The sequence below is a fragment of the Protopterus annectens genome, chromosome 2.part2 (genome assembly GCF_019279795.1).
Source record: "Protopterus annectens isolate FY-2018-M chromosome 2.part2, PAN1.0, whole genome shotgun sequence".
Classification (NCBI taxonomy): domain Eukaryota; kingdom Metazoa; phylum Chordata; order Ceratodontiformes; family Protopteridae; genus Protopterus; species Protopterus annectens.
Genome location: NC_056730.1, coordinates 40,763,095 through 40,783,201, shown reverse-complemented (window position 1 = coordinate 40,783,201; position 20,107 = coordinate 40,763,095). Strand labels below are relative to the sequence as shown.

The window sequence follows — 20,107 nt, the reverse complement described above, 5'->3', positions numbered from 1 at the left end:
CATACAGCAACAGTGGTCCCTCAACATGCAGGTGGTGCTGTCACGGATCCTGGACACTACTCGCCCCATATGTCTGACTAGCTTTGTCTGCAAAGCTATGGCAAGGATCATCATGAACCTCACATATCTAGATATTGTGGACCTACAGACATGTCACCATACACAGTTTGGCTTTGTCAATGGCAAATCCTGCCTATCAAACCTGTTTGCTTTGTTTGAAACGGTCACCAAGGCCACTGTCAAGGGGTAGGAGGTCCACACAGCCTACCTGGACCTTGCATAAGCCTTGGATACAATACCCCACTTGTGCATTCTAGGGAAGCTCACCAGTGTACATAATAACCCCTATGTCACTATGGGTATTGCACAGTGGCTCAAGGGCAGAACACACATGGTAGAATTGCTGGAGCCATGTCAGCCTCCAACCTGGTACAAGTGGTGTCCCACAAGGCACAGCCCTAGGAGCTGTCATGTTCATTATATATTTGTCATAGGTACAGGCCATCATGGAAGTACTGTGGCTCAGCAAGTCGCAGGTGACTGCAGACCGAACACCATAATCAACTCAACAGCTAACACACACATCCTCCAAATGGGACTCTTGCAAACACACGACTTGTGCCACAGCCATGGCCTCAACGTGAATGACAGAAAGAGTATAGTCATCCCCTTTGTCAAACACTAAGTGACCACAATGTACCACATATGTGTTAATCCAGTAAGTGCAGACCAAGGAATTATGGACCTTGGGGTACGAGGTTGATAGCATTCTACCATTTGACAACAACATGGACAAAGTGGTTAGGTAAGCATGTTATATGGGCCACATCATCATGGGATCCACATGTAGGCCGGGGAGGACATTGTGCCCCTTTACTCATCCCTCATCATGCCCATAATTGACTATGATGAACCTGTCGGCATGCACCTTACCAGACACCTGCAGCAACTGGGGCTACCACATATGTACCTCAACAAGGGTATCAAAGTGCTCAAACAGATGCCACATACTGACTGGTTAAAGTAGCAGCAGCTCTACTCAGTGACATACTGCCTCTTCATAGGCAATCTGTGCCTGACATAGAAGGCCAGGTCATACCCTCACGTAATGGCCATGCTGCATCTCAGAATATCCAGATCCCACCAGGATACACGCTGGAAATACTTGAACCTCAGGAGTGATATACATAGGACATGGTGGAGGGGCACATTCACAACTCAGAGGCTCCCTTCATTCCTGATTATTATCCCAATAGAGGTTAGGCAGACTGACTCAGTGACTATCTTCAAGAGCGATATTAATGACTGGATGTGACATTGTAGGGTTACCCTGGGTATCACTTATGTGTCACTGTGAGAAAGAGGCACAGTATACTAACCTTGGAAAAGGGCATAGCAAGACAGATTCACAATGCATGTTGAAAGGCACGCACATTCTGGCTAGGTGGATACATGCCCTGGGCAGATATCCCTGTACTAACCTATTGACCTATGTCTCTTTTCACCATTGGCCCTATGTGCTGTCAATCACCAATGTAATCACAATACTCGTGTAGCATGTGCAAAGGTCAGTTGTCAGTCACCTCTATGGTACAGTTGTGGAATATGTGTGTCATGTAGTAATGTCACAGCTGCCACATGTACACAGTCAACCCTATCCCCTACCCATTGATGTACATCACATGTATGAGATGGAAACACATGGCCAAACTGTAACAACAACATACAAGTCAGTCAGATGCATGAACACATGACTCAGTCATTGTCCATGCCACCACAGCTGATGTGGGATGTCGCTCACTGGGATACGTGATAGGGAACATGGAAGGGATCATTGAGCAAGTGACACAGGCTGGTAGACCCCTGACCTTGGTTGGCATCAGACCCTCACCAGGGATTCCGACAAATTAATGAATGCTAATGAATAAGTGTAGCTACAACACCCTAGCTGAATGGTTCTTAGCATGCAGTCACTGCATTGCTATGGAATACTGTCTTACCACTCCCACAACAGGTGAGAACATGCAGCTCCTGTACATTAACAACATGTAGACTTTATGCCCCAGACCAGGTGTGCATCCCTCACTACTAGGCTGATAGCATCTACATCTCACACTGTATATACACATCCCACATGCAGCATCTGCACAGAAGACCACGGTCATAATGTTACCCTGTGCAAATACCATGTATTCACATGTGGCAGGCATCACACATGGTAACTATTGAAAGTCACAGGTACATATGTGTATTTGGCACACACATACAGCATGTGTTCATTGCCATAACCGTGTAATCAATGTCATGCATTATTGTGAGGGACAACCCACACACATGGGCATTCTGTGTGTGCACAACACACATGGCATGTCTGTAATCAAAAGCCATACATAATTGTGATATCGTTTAGAAAGGGGTATGTGCATCCTGTAGTGTGTTTTCACAGTTGCCAAAAGGGATATATCAATCATACACACTTACCCCCTTCACACACACTTGCCACCTGCTGGATTCAACCCCTACCTAGCTATGTTAAGACACTACAGACGGACGATTAGCACAGCCGCTATTCGCATTACTGAGGGATTTCTTTTCCCTGATATACTTATAGGGTGCTGACATCATCAGAGTCTAGAAAGTGGAGTGATCATCCTGTGGTGTGTTTTCCCAGTTGCCAAAAGGGATGTTTCTTTCATACACACTTACACACACACTTACCCCCTTCACACACACTTGCCACCTGCTGGATTCAAACCCCTACCTAACTATGTTATGACACTACAGACGGACGATTAGCACGCGCTATTCGGATTACTGAGAGAATCCTTTTCTCCAATATACTTATAGGGTGCTGACATCATCAGAGTCTAGAAAGTGGAATGATCATCCTGTGGTGTGTTTTCCCAGTTGCCAAAAGGGATGTTTTTTTCATACACACTTAGACACACACTTACCCCCTTCACACACACTTGCCACCTGCTGGATTCAAACCCCTACCTAACTATGTTATGACACTAGAGACGGACACATTAGCACAGCGCACTATTTGCATTACTGGGGAATTTCCTTTCCCCTGATATACTTATAGGGTGCTGACATCATCATAGTTTAGAAAGTGGAATGATCATCCTGTGGTGTGTTTTCCCAGTTGCCAAAAGGGATGTTTCTTTCATACACACTTACACACACACTTACCCCCCTTCACACACACTTGCCACCTGCTGGATTCAAACCCCTACCTAACTATGTTATGACACTAGAGACGGACGCATTAGCACAGCGCTATTCGCATTACTGGGGAATTTCCTTTCCCCTGATATACTTATAGGGTGCTGACATCATCAGAGTTTAGAAAGTGGAATGATCATCCTGTGGTGTGTTTTCCCAGTTGCCAAAGGGATGTTTCTTTCATACACACTTACACACACACTTACCCCCTTCACACACACTTGCCACCTGCTGGATTCAAACCCCTACCTAACTATGTTATGACACTAGAGACAGACGCATTAGCACGGCGCGCTATTCGGATTACTGAGAGAATCCTTTTCTCCAATATACTTATAGGGTGCTGACATCATCAGAGTCTAGAAAGTGGAATGATCATCCTGTGGTGTGTTTTCCCAGTTGCCAAAAGGGATGTTTCTTTCATACACACTTACACACACACTTACCCCCCTTCACACACACTTGCCACCTGCTGGCTTCAAACCCCTACCTAACTATGTTATGACACTAGAGATGGACGCATTAGCACGGCGCGCTATTCGGATTACTGAGAGAATCCTTTTCTCCAATATACTTATAGGGTGCTTACATGATCAGTGTCTAGAAAGGGGATGAGCATCCTCTGTTGTGTTTTCACATTTGCTAGGGGTAACATTGGACCAAGTGTGTGAGCATGCCCAGTTCAGCCTTCCGATAGCATGTTGTGTGAAAGATGTCTCATTTATCTAAGTGTGTGAGCATGCCCAGTGTGGGCTTTACATATGTTGAACTCTGCAGCCCATCACATTTGTGGATGAGTGTGACCTTCAACAAATACCTGAAGTTTATGGTTGTGTGTTCTGTGCCATGTTGTGTAGTTACTGTCCGAATGCTTTTTGTGTGAACAAAACAGGGAGTATACTGTGCCTGCAGGTTTTGCATGGGATACTTTGCACACAATTGTCAACATCCGCTCATACTGACCTAACACTGTAGCACTGTCTAGTGTAGTGTTTCAGTACTTTCACTGTGGTGGTCAGTATCCTGGGCTTTAGTCCTATCACTGCTTTACATTTCCATAGTGTGCACAACAGCCTGGTTAGGGTCCAGTTGTGCACATCTGCACAAAGGCAGTGCCTCTACAGACCCTGTTAATTGCTGCCCCATAAGCTTAACAAGTGTAGTCTGCAAATCTATGGAGAGGATCATAATTGAGCTCATAAACAAAGATATAGGGGACATGCAGACATTGTACCCATCCCATTTTGGCTTGGTCAGGGGCAGATCATGCCTTTTGTACTGTGTTGACATCTTCAAATTGGTCACTTAGGCCATTGTTGGGGAAAGGCAGTCCATACAGCCTACCTTGGCCTTGCAAACACTTTCAACACAATACCCCACTCAGGTATTGTGGAAAACCCTAACAACTGAAATGTAAACCCATATGTCACAAGATGGGTTGCAAACTGGCTTAAGGACGGGACCCACAGGGTTAGAGTTGCTGGCACTATGTTAGACTCCAGGCTGGTCACAGGTGGTGTCACACAGGGCTCAGTCCTTGGCCCCATTGTTTGTCATGTACTTCCCAGAAGTACAGGCCAACATGGGAGGACTTTGGATGACAATGTTAGCAGATGACTGCACACTGGGCACCATAGTGGACAGTGCATCACACACAGATATCCTTCAGAAGGGACTCACAGTAACTGATAGCTGGTGCCAGGGCCATGGCCTGAAGTCAGAGTGCACAACATGTGTAGACATACCCTTCAGGAAAAGCAAGGTGACCCCAAGCTACCATATAGGTGGCAATCCTCTAAGCACAGAGGAGGTTATCATGGACCTGGGGACCCAGGTTAACAGTCGCCATTCTTCTGAGACTCACATTGCTAAAGTGGCTAGGAAGACCTTCTACATTGCCCACCTGATCAGGCTGGGATTCACATCCAGATCTAGTGGGTCATTGTTCCCCTGTACTCTTCACTTATCAGACCGGTGATCAAGTCGAATGCCCTATTCTGGCTGTATCTCACACAACATCTGCAGCAATTGGAGACACCCTGACTGTCCCCACCTAAAGGATCAAGGAACCCCAACAGCTGTCATATGCTGCCAGATTGACGACACTCACACTCTATTCACTCACATACCACCTGCTTAGAGGTGACATGTGCCTGACATGCGAGGCCATGTCCAAACAGAGATTAATGGGCATGCTCCACCTCAGACTCAGAAGATCCACCTGAACCACTAGTGCAGGTGACTTACACCTTAGCAGGGATGTATGTTGGACATGTTGGAGGGATGGAGTTATCACTGAGACTCCTATGCTGTGGAATACAATCCTGGTCCATTTGAGGCAGAGCACCTTGCTGGCTGTGTTCAAGAGGTATCTTGACCTAATGCTAGTCGGAGAATGTGTTTGTCCATCAACACATTGTGCGTAGTTCGACATGTCATATGTCTTGTTTAGTATACTGTGCCTCTGTCTACCTGTGACATAACATTGATACCCAGGGTAAACCTCCCATCTCCCATCCACTCATTAGGGTTCCTGTTGAGGGGACTCAACCAGTGTCTCTATGGACAACCTGTACTGGTAGTTTACTCATGTGTGGGGTGGCTTCTGTGTTTTGGGTAATGCAGTACAGCCTGTCCTATATATGTCAGTGCTGGGGTTCAGGTCCCTCATGTGCATAGCTCCCTGCCATTCAGATTGTACAAGGTGCAGCATGTGCATTGATTCCAGCTTGGACATGGCTTTCTACATCAGGCACAGCTTGCATCTGGGTGGACAGCATGGCAGTGTGTGGAGCTGCACTCTGTTTAATCAGACTACACATTACATGTGTTCCAGCTCTGTCATACTCCTGGTGAGGTACTGTTGTGGACTTTACAGGTGCTGGATGTGTGTGCATGAGGTCTATCCCACAGGGGCTGTTGTGGTCATTTCTAATGCTGATGAAAGATAACTGCAGAACCAGAATGACCTCCCCTTAGCTAGATGTCAGACAGCATGGACCATACAATCATTAACTGAAAACAGGACCCTCTCCACAAAGGGAAAGTGTCCTGTCTGGTGGACCCCAGCCATAAACAAACTGTATGACAGATGAGGGTTACTAATGCAAGACAGAGCTACATCTCCAAAAGGGAAGACAGCTGTGATCAGCACTAGTAGAAAGCTACATTATCTCATAAAGACATGCAAGGTCAACTTGGGGACATAAATCACCAAAGACAATGAAGGTAACCACACTGCTTTCTTCAGTTATGTCAGACACCTGGTTGTGAACCCTCGGATATGCTCAGAGTTGGTACACAACAACATATATTCCAGTGACCTGACAGATATTGGCAACATTCCGGCGGACAGCTTCAGTGCGATTTACCCCCTCCCTCACCCCCAAAACAAGATAGTTATCACTGCTGTATGTAACCTCTCTGTCATCTTGGATGTCCATGTGAGAGCCACACTCAGCAAAGACAAGTACACAGCATCCATGGGACCTGCTGGTATCTCCAGTTGCATGCTATGTGGACTCCAGAAGGGGCTGGACCCATATATACAACTACTATTTAACCTTAGTCTTGCTACAGGATGTGTACCTGAACACTGGCATACGGCAGCAGTGGTCCCACTCCACAAGGGGGATGCCTCCACAGACCATGGCAACTACCACCACACAGGCTTAACCAGCCTTGTCTGCAAAGATATGGGAGGAGTCATGGAGCTCTTACACAGACACATTACTGACCTACGGACCCTTGTTCCCACCTAGTTCAGCTTTGTACAGGGCAGATCCTGCCTTTTGCACCCGAAAAGTACCTACCATGAAGATCAGGGTTCTTCAACACATGTCATATGCTTCCAGAATAGAGGAAGTCCAGCTTTGTTCAGTGTCATACCGCATACTTACAGGTGACCTATGCCTGACATACAAGACCATGTCCAATCAGGATTTGGTGGACATACTCCACTGCAAGCAATCCAAATCCACCAGAGCCATGAGAGCTGAGTATTTGAACCTCAGCACATACATGTATAGGACATGCTGGAGGGACAGAGTCATAACTCAGAGGCATCTCACACTCTAGCAGAGTATCCCAGTTCATGTTTGACAGAGTCCCTCACTGACTCTCTTCAGGAGACATCTGGACAACTGCATATGAGACGGAGGCACAGACTGGACAGAGACACAGTCATGTTATTCAATTACGTAAGGGGGTCATAATGTGTCACTACTAAGTCAGAGGCACAATATTCAGAATCTATTCTGTACACTTATTACCACTATAAGGGGTGGCAATAGCCACATCACTATGGCTAGGCTTATACATGCACTAGGGCAGGTAGCCTAGTAGTACACTATGACACTATGAAACACCAGTGTATGTGTAGCTATTGTCAATCAAACAGTATGATGTGGCTTGGGGGCTTGATATCTCCCTGTATTCCAACATTGTTTTGTCTATTCCTTCTAGCATGTCTAGGGATCAGTTGCTAGTGTCCTCTCCTGCTCAGCTGGTGAACCTGGGAATATTGAGGCACTGTTACAGTTGCCTCATGTACACTGACAACCCTCTCCTTCTGCCATAAAACACACATACATGTGAGAGATGCAACTATATAGCCAAAGTGGAGGCTGAGCTCTCTCAACATAGGACTAGCAAGACCAGAGAGAGGGTGAAGGTAACCACACACACATCTTTAATCCAGTCTCACATGGCACTGTCACAACTTAAGATCATACACATAGACACACAGAGACACTCTTGGAGGCTCTGATCAGAAGTCTACCAGAATGGCGGTGGCCACCACAGCAGACACACAACTGCCTCCACAGGGCACAGCACATGCAACACATTGACCACAGAGTTGGTGTGCCAAACAGTCACAGCCCTTAAGGCCAAACACAATGCCGGACACACTTGTCATAGGTGACTCCATAGTCAGACACACTGATGTCCCACTCACCAGATCAGGTACAGAGGAGGTCACAGTAAGCTGCCTATCGGGCACTGGAATCCACCACATAATGCAAGCACTCAGGTCACTAAACTGCAAGTACAGGTCTGACCCAGTCATAATCCATGCTGGTGTGAACGACCTGAGATGTACCTCCCTGGACTACATGGAAAGAGACATAGAGGATCCCTCTGATTATGTAGGCCAGGCAGGTATGACCCTGACCTTCGGCAGTATCCTACCTTCACCAAGTATGATGCCACATAAACAGAGACAAGATGATCAGCTGTAGTATTTTGCTTAGACTATGGTGTCATTCTAAGGGGTCCAATGTCTGTCTGCCTGGGATGACATGCTGGACAGGCCACAGTGATTTGCAAGGGACGGCTTGCACCTGTCAACCTGGGCTTCCGGATTTCAGATGATGCTCTTGCCACCCCCATTGTGCCTTTTTTATGCAAGATTCAGATTCTACACCTACCACCCTAGAACACAGTAAAGGAAAGACACTAAGGGTAATGCTGCTCAATGCCCAAGGTCTCAACCTCAAGCTGCACACACTCTATGCCCTTCTCAGTATGTAGCACATTGATGTCTGTGCTGTGCCTGAAACCTGGTTCACAGCTTCTGACAGCACCCCGGCACTATCAGGTGTTACCTCATATCATGCATTCCGTCACCAGCATCCCGACAACACCAAGAAGGATGGTGGGTGTCCATATTCATCAAGGACACCCTCACCTCATGGTTGGTGGCAACACACGATGCATCAGAGACCATCCAGGTGCCAGTGACCGTAGGCAAGACTGCTCTGCAGTTTGTAGCATGTTACATGCCACCCGCTCAAACTCAGGTACCTCACACAGCTATCCTGCAAACACTGAAGGGGATAAATGTATCTCAAAACACCATCCTACTGGGTGATTCCAACTATCCACATATAGACTGGGATCACTAATCATGCCACAACACTCTAACACAAAGGTTCCAAGAGTTCATACACTGAAATGCCATGGAACAACTGGTCCCAATCCCCTCAAGTGGAGGCAACATACTAGAACACATCATCATGAACATGGGGTCACACTGTTCAACACCAGACATATACCCATCATTGGTGAGATCAGATCATGGACTATTCTCAGTGGGAGTCCACATCCCACCCACACCCCAGATGGGAAATGAAACGGTGAAGACCTTCTCAAATGCCGACTTCACATTTCTGAGGACTGGTGTGGTCTCTTTCAAGGCCCCCAGGCCAGCAGACACCATTACCCAAGCCACTGTATCACTTAGAAATGCCTTCTACCAGCACCTCCAGGACTGCATGGTTCAGGCAATCCCAAATAATAATGACTCTTTGTACCACAGGCAAGCATCCAGTCTGGTGGACCCTAGCCATAAACAAGCTGTACAACACAAGGAAGGAGCTACTACAAGATAGAGCGTAATCCGTAGGGGGGAAGACACCCCTGCTCATTGTGAGTAAAACACTGGGTTCCCCCATACAATCATCCGAGGCATGTTTTGAGAGTAAACCCACTCAGGACTCCAGGGACAATCATGAGGCCTTTTTTACCCAAACTTGACATTGGATGAAAATAGGTTATTGCAACAATTAGTAGGGGATAGGAATATTCGGATATCCAAACCGGATAAGGGAGGAGGCACTGTTATGATGGACCAGTTAATGTATGATTCCAAAATGATGGAATTATTGCAGAATGTGGATAGATACGAGAGGTCGTCTGTGAATGAGATCAATTTGGGTAATCAAAAGGTGGGGATAGTGCTTAATGACCTGCTTTTGGAGGGTTCGATTGATATTAATACTTATAGGTACTTGGTAGTGGATAAACCTAAAGTACCAGTAATCTTTGGGGTGCCGAAGGTTCATAAAAACATCAATAACCCCCCTATGAGACCAATTGTGGCATCAGAAGGCTCTGTTACAGCCCCTATATCCAAGTGGTTGGATGTCAAGCTGAAAGAAGTTATAAAAGAAGGGCCAGGCATAGTAAAAGATTCCTGGGATCTATTAAGGAATTTAAAGCAGGATTGCTTTGATGAAAATGTAATATTTATTACACTCGATATAATAGATTTGTTCTCGTCTATTCCGCACAAAGAAGGGATGGAACTTTTCGAGGAAGCATTGATTGAATATGGAAAGTTTTCCCATAATGATTTTTGTTTGATCTTGACCTTGATGGATGTTGTCTTGACAAATAATTTCATACATTATGAGGGAAGTTTTTCAGGCAAGTACAGGGGTCGCGATGGCTCGATGTGCCAACCTATGCCAATATTATTCTGGATATTTGGGAACAAAAGTTTATACTTAATTCCAGGTTTAGAAAGTGTTGGAAACTGTATAAGCGTTACCTAGATGATATATGCTTGTTATGGATTGGTTCCAGAAAGAATTTTAGTTTTTTTTGATTATCTATCTGGTACCACCAACTTCCTTAACTTCACCTTTAATATAAATAAGGATTGCCTAAGGTATTTAGATATTTTTGTAGGGAAGAAGGAAGGGAAGTTCTTTTCAAAAGTTTATCGAAAAGATAATTATTCGAACTCCTACTTGTCCTATTTTAGTGCACACCCTCACCACCATAAAAAAGGTATTATTAAAGGTCAGTATGTGAGGGCTAGCAGAATGTGCTCCAGGAATGAAGATTTCCTAGAAGAATGTAAGAAACTTTTTGGTATGTTCCTTGAGAGGGGTTACCCTGATGTATTGATTTCAGAAGTGGAAAAAGAAGTGGTGATTGGGAGGGCTAACAAATTTCACCCAATTTTAGGAATAGACGAAGTTGTGAACCCTGGGCCGGATGTAGACATTTTTGATAGTTCGAATAATTTGGTTTTGGACTATAATGGGGAAGCAAAATTTATTTTCAATTTAATTAAGACTGAATGGGAGAAATTTGGTGAGTTCTCGGATTTGAATGGGCTCTTTGAACAACCTTTGAAATGTACCTTTAGAAAGGGAAGGAATCTTAAAAACTTCTTTGAAACTAAGGGTAGGGTCATCTACCAAGAATGGCAGAATAGGGACCTTCAAATGTGGTAGTTGCCCCAGTGCCCATTCATTCTAGCCCGAGATTCAGTTCATATTCAGAGTAGGGATATCTTAGTAAAAAGTACTGAATATGCGAATTGTCATACAAGTGGAATAGTATATCTGAGCTTGTGTAAAAAATGCCAAGCTTTTTATGTTGGGAAATCCGAACGGAAACTTAAAAATCGGATTTATGAGCATAATTATGATATTAAGAATGGAAATCCCAACAATGCTTTGGCTAATCATAAAGGGATATGCTCAGAAGCAGAATTCCATTTCTATGTTTTGGAAGTAGTTAAAAAAGATATTCGTGGGGGACCATGGGAAGATACGATCGAATACAAAGAACTGTTGTGGCAGTTACAGTTGGAATCGTATAATAAACCAGGTCTGAATAATGTAGTATCCCTTCTACCTGTGTTGAAATTGAGGGCTGCCAAATTATGAGTGACATCCTATATAATAAACTTTAAAATTGTTTTTATTTTTATTTTTATTTTATGAAAATGTATGATTGTAAGAAATTGTTTTATTAGAGTTCAACAATTCGTACTTATCAAGTAATATGTAGGACATTCTTTTATAAATCTAGGAAGGTAGTTTTTAGAATTTAAATTTAATTTATATATAAAAGAATTCTCTGTATATAAGTGTAATATTCCTTTTTGTACACTAGAGGGAGTATGTGCAATGATTAAATGATATATCCCTAGGCAGAATTTTAATTAATGTTTTTCCTTTATAAATATGTTGAGATTGTTATTTTTATATATGAATTTGTTCTAAGGTTCTTTTTAAAGTTGTTGATGGTAAGGAAAAGTGTGTTTACAGTTTTTAATTATGAGTTTTTAAACAAAAAATTTTTTTAGTTTGGCTTAATACGATTTGTATTAATTATTTGATAATTATCAATTTGGTGTGGTTATTTGCTAATTGAGCTGATTTTATGTATATATAAGGCATGCTAAAATTTATTGATTTGTAGTGCATCTGAAGAAGTGCTTGAAACGAAAACGCAGGTGTGGAGACATAGCGTTTGTGCCTTGGAGTGTACTGTATTCGTGGTGACCAGCCGTTGTGGTAATAAAGATTTTTTTACCAGAAAGACTTTTTTGCCTTCCTCCTCTAGTGCCTTTTTGCAAGTCCTTTTTTACCTATGTTTGAAACCTGGGAGGAAACTCCCAGATATGCTCAGACTTAGTTCAGAATAATGTTGATATCACTGCACCTACAGACATTGGCAACATACTGACTGACAGGTTCAGTGCAGATTTCTCCCCTCCCCCAACTGGGGGGGTATGTACACCAGAGGATTGTAGCCCCCCAAACATCTCCACTGCTGGGGTGGGAACTGCTCAATCCAAGGCAGAAAACACTTTATCCATGGGACCAGATGGTGTCCCCAGTTGTGTGCTCCATGAACTCAATGAGTAATTACACCCGCAGTTAGGGCAGCTGTTTAATCTTAGCCTCACCTCAGGATATGTTCCCAAGGAGTGGCATACAGCAATGGTGGACCCACTTCACAAAGGAGGTGCCTCCACCAACCCCAGAAACTACCATCCCATCAGCTTGACAAGCCTGTTCTGCTAAGCTATGGAGAGGATCATAATGAGAATTCTAAATGAAGACATAGGGACTTGCAGACATTGGATCCAATCCAGTTTGGCTTTGTCAAGGGCAGATCATGCCTTTTAAACTTGGTTGACTTTTCAAAACACTCACCCAGGCCATTGACGTGGGCAAGGCAGTCCACACAGCCTACCTTGACCTGGCAAAGGCTTTCACACAATACCCCACTCAGGTATCATTGAAAACATCACCAGCTTAATTGTGAACCCATACATCACAGCATGGGTTGCAAACTGGCTAAGTGACGGAACACACAGGGTCAAAGTTGCTGGTGCCAGTTCACACTCCAGAGCTGTCACAAGTGGTGTCCCACAGGGCTCAGTCCTGGGCCCACATTTGTTCAGTATCTACTTTTCAGAAGTACGAGCAAACACAGGAGGATTATGGCTGACAAAGTTTGAAGATGACTGCAAACTGGGAAGCATAGCTGGAAACCCATCTGACACAGACATCATTCAGAAGGGTCTCATAGACACAGATAACTGGTGCCACGGCCATGGCCTTACATTAAACACTAAACAATGCATAGCCATACCCTTCAGGAAGAACAAGGTTACCACTACTTCCCATCTAGGTGGCAATCCTCTAAGCACAACGTAGGTTATCAGGGTCCTGGGCACCCAGGTTGACAGTGACCTTTTGCTTGACACTCACATTGCCAGGGTAGTTTGGAAGGCCTTCTACATTGGCCACCTCATCATGCAGTGATTCACATCTAGATCAAGGGAGGTCATCGTTCCCTGTACTCATCACACCAATGATTGCATACACTGCCCCATTCAGATTGGATGGGCCCACAAATTCCTCGACAGGAGGTGAAAGGGTCTCAAACATATTTCTTATGCTGCCCGACTGAAGGAATTCCAGCTGTATTCAGTCACTTACTGACTGCTCAGAGGTGATCTGTGCCTGACATACAAGGCTATGTCCAACCCAGACTTTATGAACATGCTTCACCTCAAGACCTCTACATCCATCAGAACTACAAGGGCAGGAGACCTAAACCTCAACACAGATATTAATAGGATGTGCTGGAGGGACAGATTCATCACCCAGAGAGTCCATATGCTGTGGAACAACATCCTGGTACATGTGGGGCTGAGCACCTCACTGGCTTTGTTCAAGTGAGATCTTGACCAATGGATGGGAGATTGCAGGTATACCCCAGGGATAACCTCAGTATCACTGCTTGACAGAGGCACAGCAAAATAATGGGCATATTATCCATCAACTTGCAGGGGTGGCAGACGCCACAAAACTCTGGCCTAGGCTTATTAATGCCCTAGGGCAGATAGCCTAGTATGAACCTATGGACATAGGCCTGGGGCAGCTCCTGCTATTAGGACAGTGGTCTGCAGCAGGCTATATAGTAGTAGTCGGTTTTAGCCATTGTTTTTTGACCATGGCTATTCCATGTTGCTTCTTGTTGTGGTACAAACATGGGTGTGTGGTTATCCATGCTATTTATTGCTAGACACCCTCATTTTGTATCTTGTTCCATGTTTTTGCACATGTACATCACTGTATGACGTGCAGCTGTTTCCACAGGGTCATATGCGGATATGGATGTTAGTTGGGGTCCTCAGGTGTGCATATTGTACATGATATTACATTACTTAACACATGGCATTCATGCCTCAGGTGGTGCTGCAGGGCCACCTCTGTCGGATACACATACTACACTCCCTGTACATTTGGAAGCAGATTGTGTCATGTTAGGCATCCCTGTTACTGTATGAGTGAGTCAGAGCGGTATCAGTCCCAGTGTTCCTACTGACCAAGCGTATGTGCTATGTTGCCTCTTTGCCAAGGCCAGGGCATACTGGGCACGCCTCCTTCTGCCTACTGGGACAAGGTCAGGTTGTTCCTCCTCCGAGTCAACCCCTGCCTGTGGTGGCCTTGGCAATGGTGGGGGGATGTTTGGCCCAGCCCTGTGCTGGTCCTGCTGCAGCTGTTTCCGCAGGATCATATTATGTAGCATAGCACATATCATGATCATTTGGGTACATGTAGTTGGTGTGTACTGCAAAGCTCCACCAGATGTGTCCAGACACCGGAACCGTGACTTGAGCAGCCCAAACACACGCTCTATGATATTACGTGTTTGTGCGTGTGCCTCATTATGGCGTTCCTGTTCAGGTGCGTGTGCATTTCTGATGTCATCAGCCATGGCTCAAGTGCATAACCTGCATCCCCCACTAGGTGTCCGTGTGGGAAGTCCCCATTGGCAAATGATTGGTACAGCTGCGTCAGATGCCAGATGTGGGAATCATGGTAGCTCCCAGGGCAGCCAGCACACACATTCATTATTATGCCCTGGGCATCACACACGACCTGGCAGTTGATGGAGGGGTATCCCTTGCGGTTAATGTAGACTCTACCCCGCTCACCGGCTGGTGCTTTGATGCGTATGTGCGTGCAGTCTATTGCACCCAGCACCTCAGGGTATCCCGCTATTTGCTGGAAGAGACGCATATTGCTGGCCACAACCTCACGGTCATTAGGGACATATATATGATCACTGACATGTGGTGACATGGCATCCAGGAACTGGTGCAGTACCCTGGAGGCTGATGCCTGTGATATCCCCATCATATCACCAGTTGGTCTCTGGAAGGTACCTGTTGCTAGTATTCTTAGGCCAACACATACCTTGGTTTCCACTGGGATGGGTTCCCCTCTGTTGGTTCTGTGTGTGAGGTGTGGCCTGCACAGCTCAACAATCTGCTGCAGGAGCTCTCTGTCCACTCTATAGCGCTCTACTATCTCCAGCTCATGTAACCCATGGTAGGTGACCCTGGGCCTGTATACTCTTCTCCTTCTCCTCACTCTGGGTTGTCTGTCAGCATCTACATTGTCACCACCCTCAGCAATTCGCCTATGCCTGATTATAATAGCCATGGCAGCCCCTAGCATTTCTGCTCTGAGTTCAGCTTTATTTCAGTTTTTAATTCTGATAGCTTAGTTTCTGGCAGTATCTCTTGTGAGAAACAGCCTTCACTGCTCTTTGTTGTGTTTTAAGTGCTGGGCTGGGCTTTTAGTCTGCCTGTGTAATTGCCTGCTTGTAATTGTTTCCACCAATTAACTCCAGCAGTATTCCCTGGCAGTTTCCCTGTATTTTGGTTGTTTCCTGTTTCCTCTCTGTTTCCTGAGGGGGAGCAATGTGCACACCAGCTTAAACACGCTCACAGTCACTTAAACGCGCGCACACATCCCTACACAGTGTTACACGCACGCACACATCCTTACACGGTGTTAGCTAGGCTGATTCATGCTAAAACGCAAGACACTGCCTTACACACGCACGCCACAAGAAACCGTTGTAAACAGTTTGCAACACGCTCCCACATGTTGAACCTGCCTTACACGCGCGCACACGCGCGCATACACGTATATCAAGAAACTTTGAGTGTAGGGATAGCGTATACCCTCAATTTCTTGACTTTCCTAGTGTTCTGTTGGGACACACCTCCCTCCCTGATGTCTGTCTGTCATCTGTTACCTTACATTGCCCTCCAATCTGGTACATTTCTTTCTATCCTTCCCCTCTGTGATGTCCCCTACCTCTTACTCTGTTCCTCCCCGTTCTCTAACTCTTACACTACTCAGACAGTGCTCATTACCTATGTGGCAGTGTGATTCAGTATTGTAACCCTCATTTACATAGGATTGCCTAGTAATGCTTAGTTACATATCTTACACGGAGCTTCCCCCCCTTGACAACCACTAAACGGAGGTCATATTGTTTTTAGTCTGCAAGTCCCTCCATTGACATTCCATGTAATACATAAATCCCACAATTGTGGGCTTATAAGCCTCGGTTTTCAGTTTTAGGTAGCGCACCCGCTTATGCTGGTGTGCTGCAGTTAAACACAAAAATCCCGTGAAAAAAAAAAAGTTAAATAACTTATTTTTGCAACACTTTTTCATGCCAATGGCCACATATTTGGCCATTGGCATGCTTAATGACACATATGCACCCTTTATTTGGAGCTGACATAGCTCCGTTTTTGATTTTGCAGAAATATACTCAGTTGTCAGCTGAGTACATTTCTGCAGCTAACACGTCCGTTACACGGACTGGTTTCTGTTCGTGGATCGCTCAAATACCTCATTTGCATATCTTGGAGCTGCAAATGAGTTATTGAGCATTTCCACGCCCAGTCCGTGTAAGAGACGTGTTAGCTGTCTCTTACACGGAGGTTTGGGCTGTACCTGAATCGGGAGGCTTACACGGAGGCTTACACTACCCTTGAACTCCGTGTAAGCCTTCCTGAATCTGGCCCTATGTGTTTATGGTAATATCTAGGTGCAAAAAAAATGGCAACTTTTAGTGATTGGGGGATAGTGCGGGAAACCGAGTCAGATGACCAGATGTGTTTAGGTTCATAGGTTCTTAGGTTCATACTAGGCTATCTGCCCAAGGGCATTTATAAGCCTAGCCCATAGTTGTTTGGCTTTCGCCACCCCTTTAGTTTGAATAAAACTATGCCTATTATTTTGCTGTGCCTCTGTCAAGCAGTGACACTGAAGTAATCCCTGGGGTATATCTGATCCCCATCCATTGGTCAAGATTCCTCTTGAACAAGGCCAGCGAGGTGCTCTGCCTCACATGTACCGGGATTTTGTTCCACAGCATAGGGAGTCTCTGGGTGATGAATCTGTCCCTCCAGCATGTTCTATTAATAACCGTGTCAAGGTTTAAGTCTCCCGCCCTTGTGGTTCTGAGGGATCTAGATCTTTTGAGGTGAAGCATATTCATCAAATCAGGGTTTGACATGGCCTTATATGTCAGGCACAGGTCACCTCTGAGCAAGCGGTATGAGACTGAATAGAGCTGGAGTTCTTTCAGTCGGGCAGCATAAGACATATTTTTGAGACCCTTTATCCTTTTGGTGAGGAACTTTTGGGGCCTTTCCAGCTGCTGCAGGTGTCGGGTCAGATACATTCCGAATGGGGCATTGTACTCAATCATAGGTCTAATGAGTGATGAGTACAGGGGGACGATGACCTCCCTTGATCTAGATGTGAATCCCTTCACGATCAGGTGGGCAATGTAGAAGGTTTTCCTAAGTACTTTAGCAACATGAGTGTCAAACGAAAGGCTACTGTCAACCTGGGTCCCCAGATCCCTGATGACTTCTTCTGTGCTCAGTGGATTGCCACCTATATGGTAGCTAGGGGTAGCCTTGTTTTTCCCGAAGGGTATGACTATGCATTTCTTGGCATTTAACTTTAGGCCATGGCTCTGGCACCAGTTATCCGTTTCTGTGAGGCCCTTCTGAAGGATATCTGTGTCAGATGTGTTTTCGACTATGGCGCCCAGTTTGCAGTCATCTGCAAACTTTGTCAGCCATAACCCTCCTGTGTTTGCTTGTAGTTCAGAAAAGTAGATGCCGAACAAGAGTGGACCCAGGACTGAGCCCTGTGGGACACCACTTGTGACAGGCTTTGAGTCTGACATGGCTCCAGCAACTCTGACCCTGTGGGTTCTGTCACTTAGCCAGTTTGCAACCCATCTTGTGATGTATGGGTTTACATTCAAGCTGATGAGTTTTTCGATGATACCTGAGTGGGGTATTGTGTTGAAGGCCTTTGCCAGGTCAAGGTAGGCTGTATGGACTGCCTTTCCTCATCAATGGCCTTGGTGACTGTCTCGAAAAGTCAACCAAGTTTAAAAGGCATGATCTGCCTTTGACAAAGCCAAACTGGGTTGGATCCAAAGTCTGCAAGTTCCCTATGTCTTTATTTATGAGTTCCATTATGATCCTCTCCATGGCTTTGCAGATAAGGCTTGTTAAGCTAATGGGACGGTAATTTCCAGGGTCGGTGGAGGCACCGCCCTTGTGAAGTGGGACCACAGTCGCCGTGCGCCACTCCTTGGGTACGTATCCTGAGGTGAGGCTAAGATTAAACAGCTGTCCTAACTGCGGGTTTAATTCCTCATTGAGTTCATGGAGCACACAGCCGGGGACACCATCCAGTCCCATGGATGCTGTGTTTTTTGCTTTGGAGAGAGCAGTTCTCACCTGGGCGTTGGAGATGTTTGGGGGCTACAATCCTCTGGTATAGATATCTCTCCTTTGGGGAGGGGAGAAGTTTGCACTGAACCTGTCAGCCAGTATGTTGGCAATGTGTGTAGGTTCAGTAATCTTCACATCATTTTGAGCTAATTCTGAGCATATCTGGGAGTTTCCTCCTAGGTTTCTAACATAGCTAAAGAAGGCCTTATGATTGTCTTTTGAGTCCTTGGCGATTTTTCTCTCAAAATTTGCCTTGGATGATTTTATGAGAGCTCTTAGTTTTTACTTATAATGATCAAAGGTGTCTTACCTTTCAAGGATTTTGCTCTATCTTGTAGTAGCTTCCTCCTTTTGTTGTAGAGCTTGTTTATGGCTGGGGTCCACCAGACTGGACGCTTGCCTTTGGTACAAAGAGTCTTAGTTTTGTTTGGGATTTCCTGATCCATGCAGTCCTGTAGGTGCTGGTAGAAGGCATTTGTAAGTGATTCAGCGGTTTGAGTAATGTTTACCACTGGCTCAGGGCCTTAAAGGAGACCACACTAGTTTTTAGAAGTGTGAAGTCGCCTTTTGAGAGGTTTTTCACTGTGGTCTTTTTATTTCAGGTGGGGCGGGATGAGGACCTCCAGCGAGATTAGTTTATGATCTGATCTCACCAGTGAGGGGTATACTTCCGGTGTTGAACATTGTGATCCCATGTTCGTGATGATGAGATCAAGTATGTTTTCTCCTCTTGTGGGGATGGTGACTAGTTGTTCCATGGCATTTGAGTTTATGAACTCCAGGAACCTTTGGGCTAGAGTGTTTGGGCTTGAGTAGTGTTCCCAGTCTATATTAGGGTAGTTGAAGTCACCTAGTATGATGGTGTTTGGAGATACATTTATCCCCTCCATTGTTTTCAGGAAGGCCATGTGAGGTGCCTGAGTTTGAGAGGGTGGCCTGTAACATGCTACAAATTGCAGAGCAGTCTTGCCTATGGTTAATTGCACCTAGATGGTCTCCGATGCATCATGCGTTGCCACCAACCTTGAGGTGTGGGTGTCCTTTATGAATATGGACACCCCTCCTTTCTTGGTGTTGTCCGGATTTTGGGGCCGGAACGCATGATATGAGGTGAAACCTGCTAGTGCTGGGGTGCTCTCAGGAGCCTTGAACCAGGTTTCTGTCACAGCACAGACATCAATGTTCTCCATACTGAGAAGGGCCTCG

At 45.4% G+C, this 20,107-nt stretch overlaps 1 protein-coding gene across 1 annotated transcript in view; it reads left to right on the top strand.

The window, feature by feature from the left end:
• The window catches only part of SLC30A5 (solute carrier family 30 member 5), a 1,152,350-nt gene that overhangs the window by 451,278 nt on the left and 680,965 nt on the right, over positions 1-20,107 (top strand). The gene's annotated exons all lie outside the window — the stretch shown is intronic.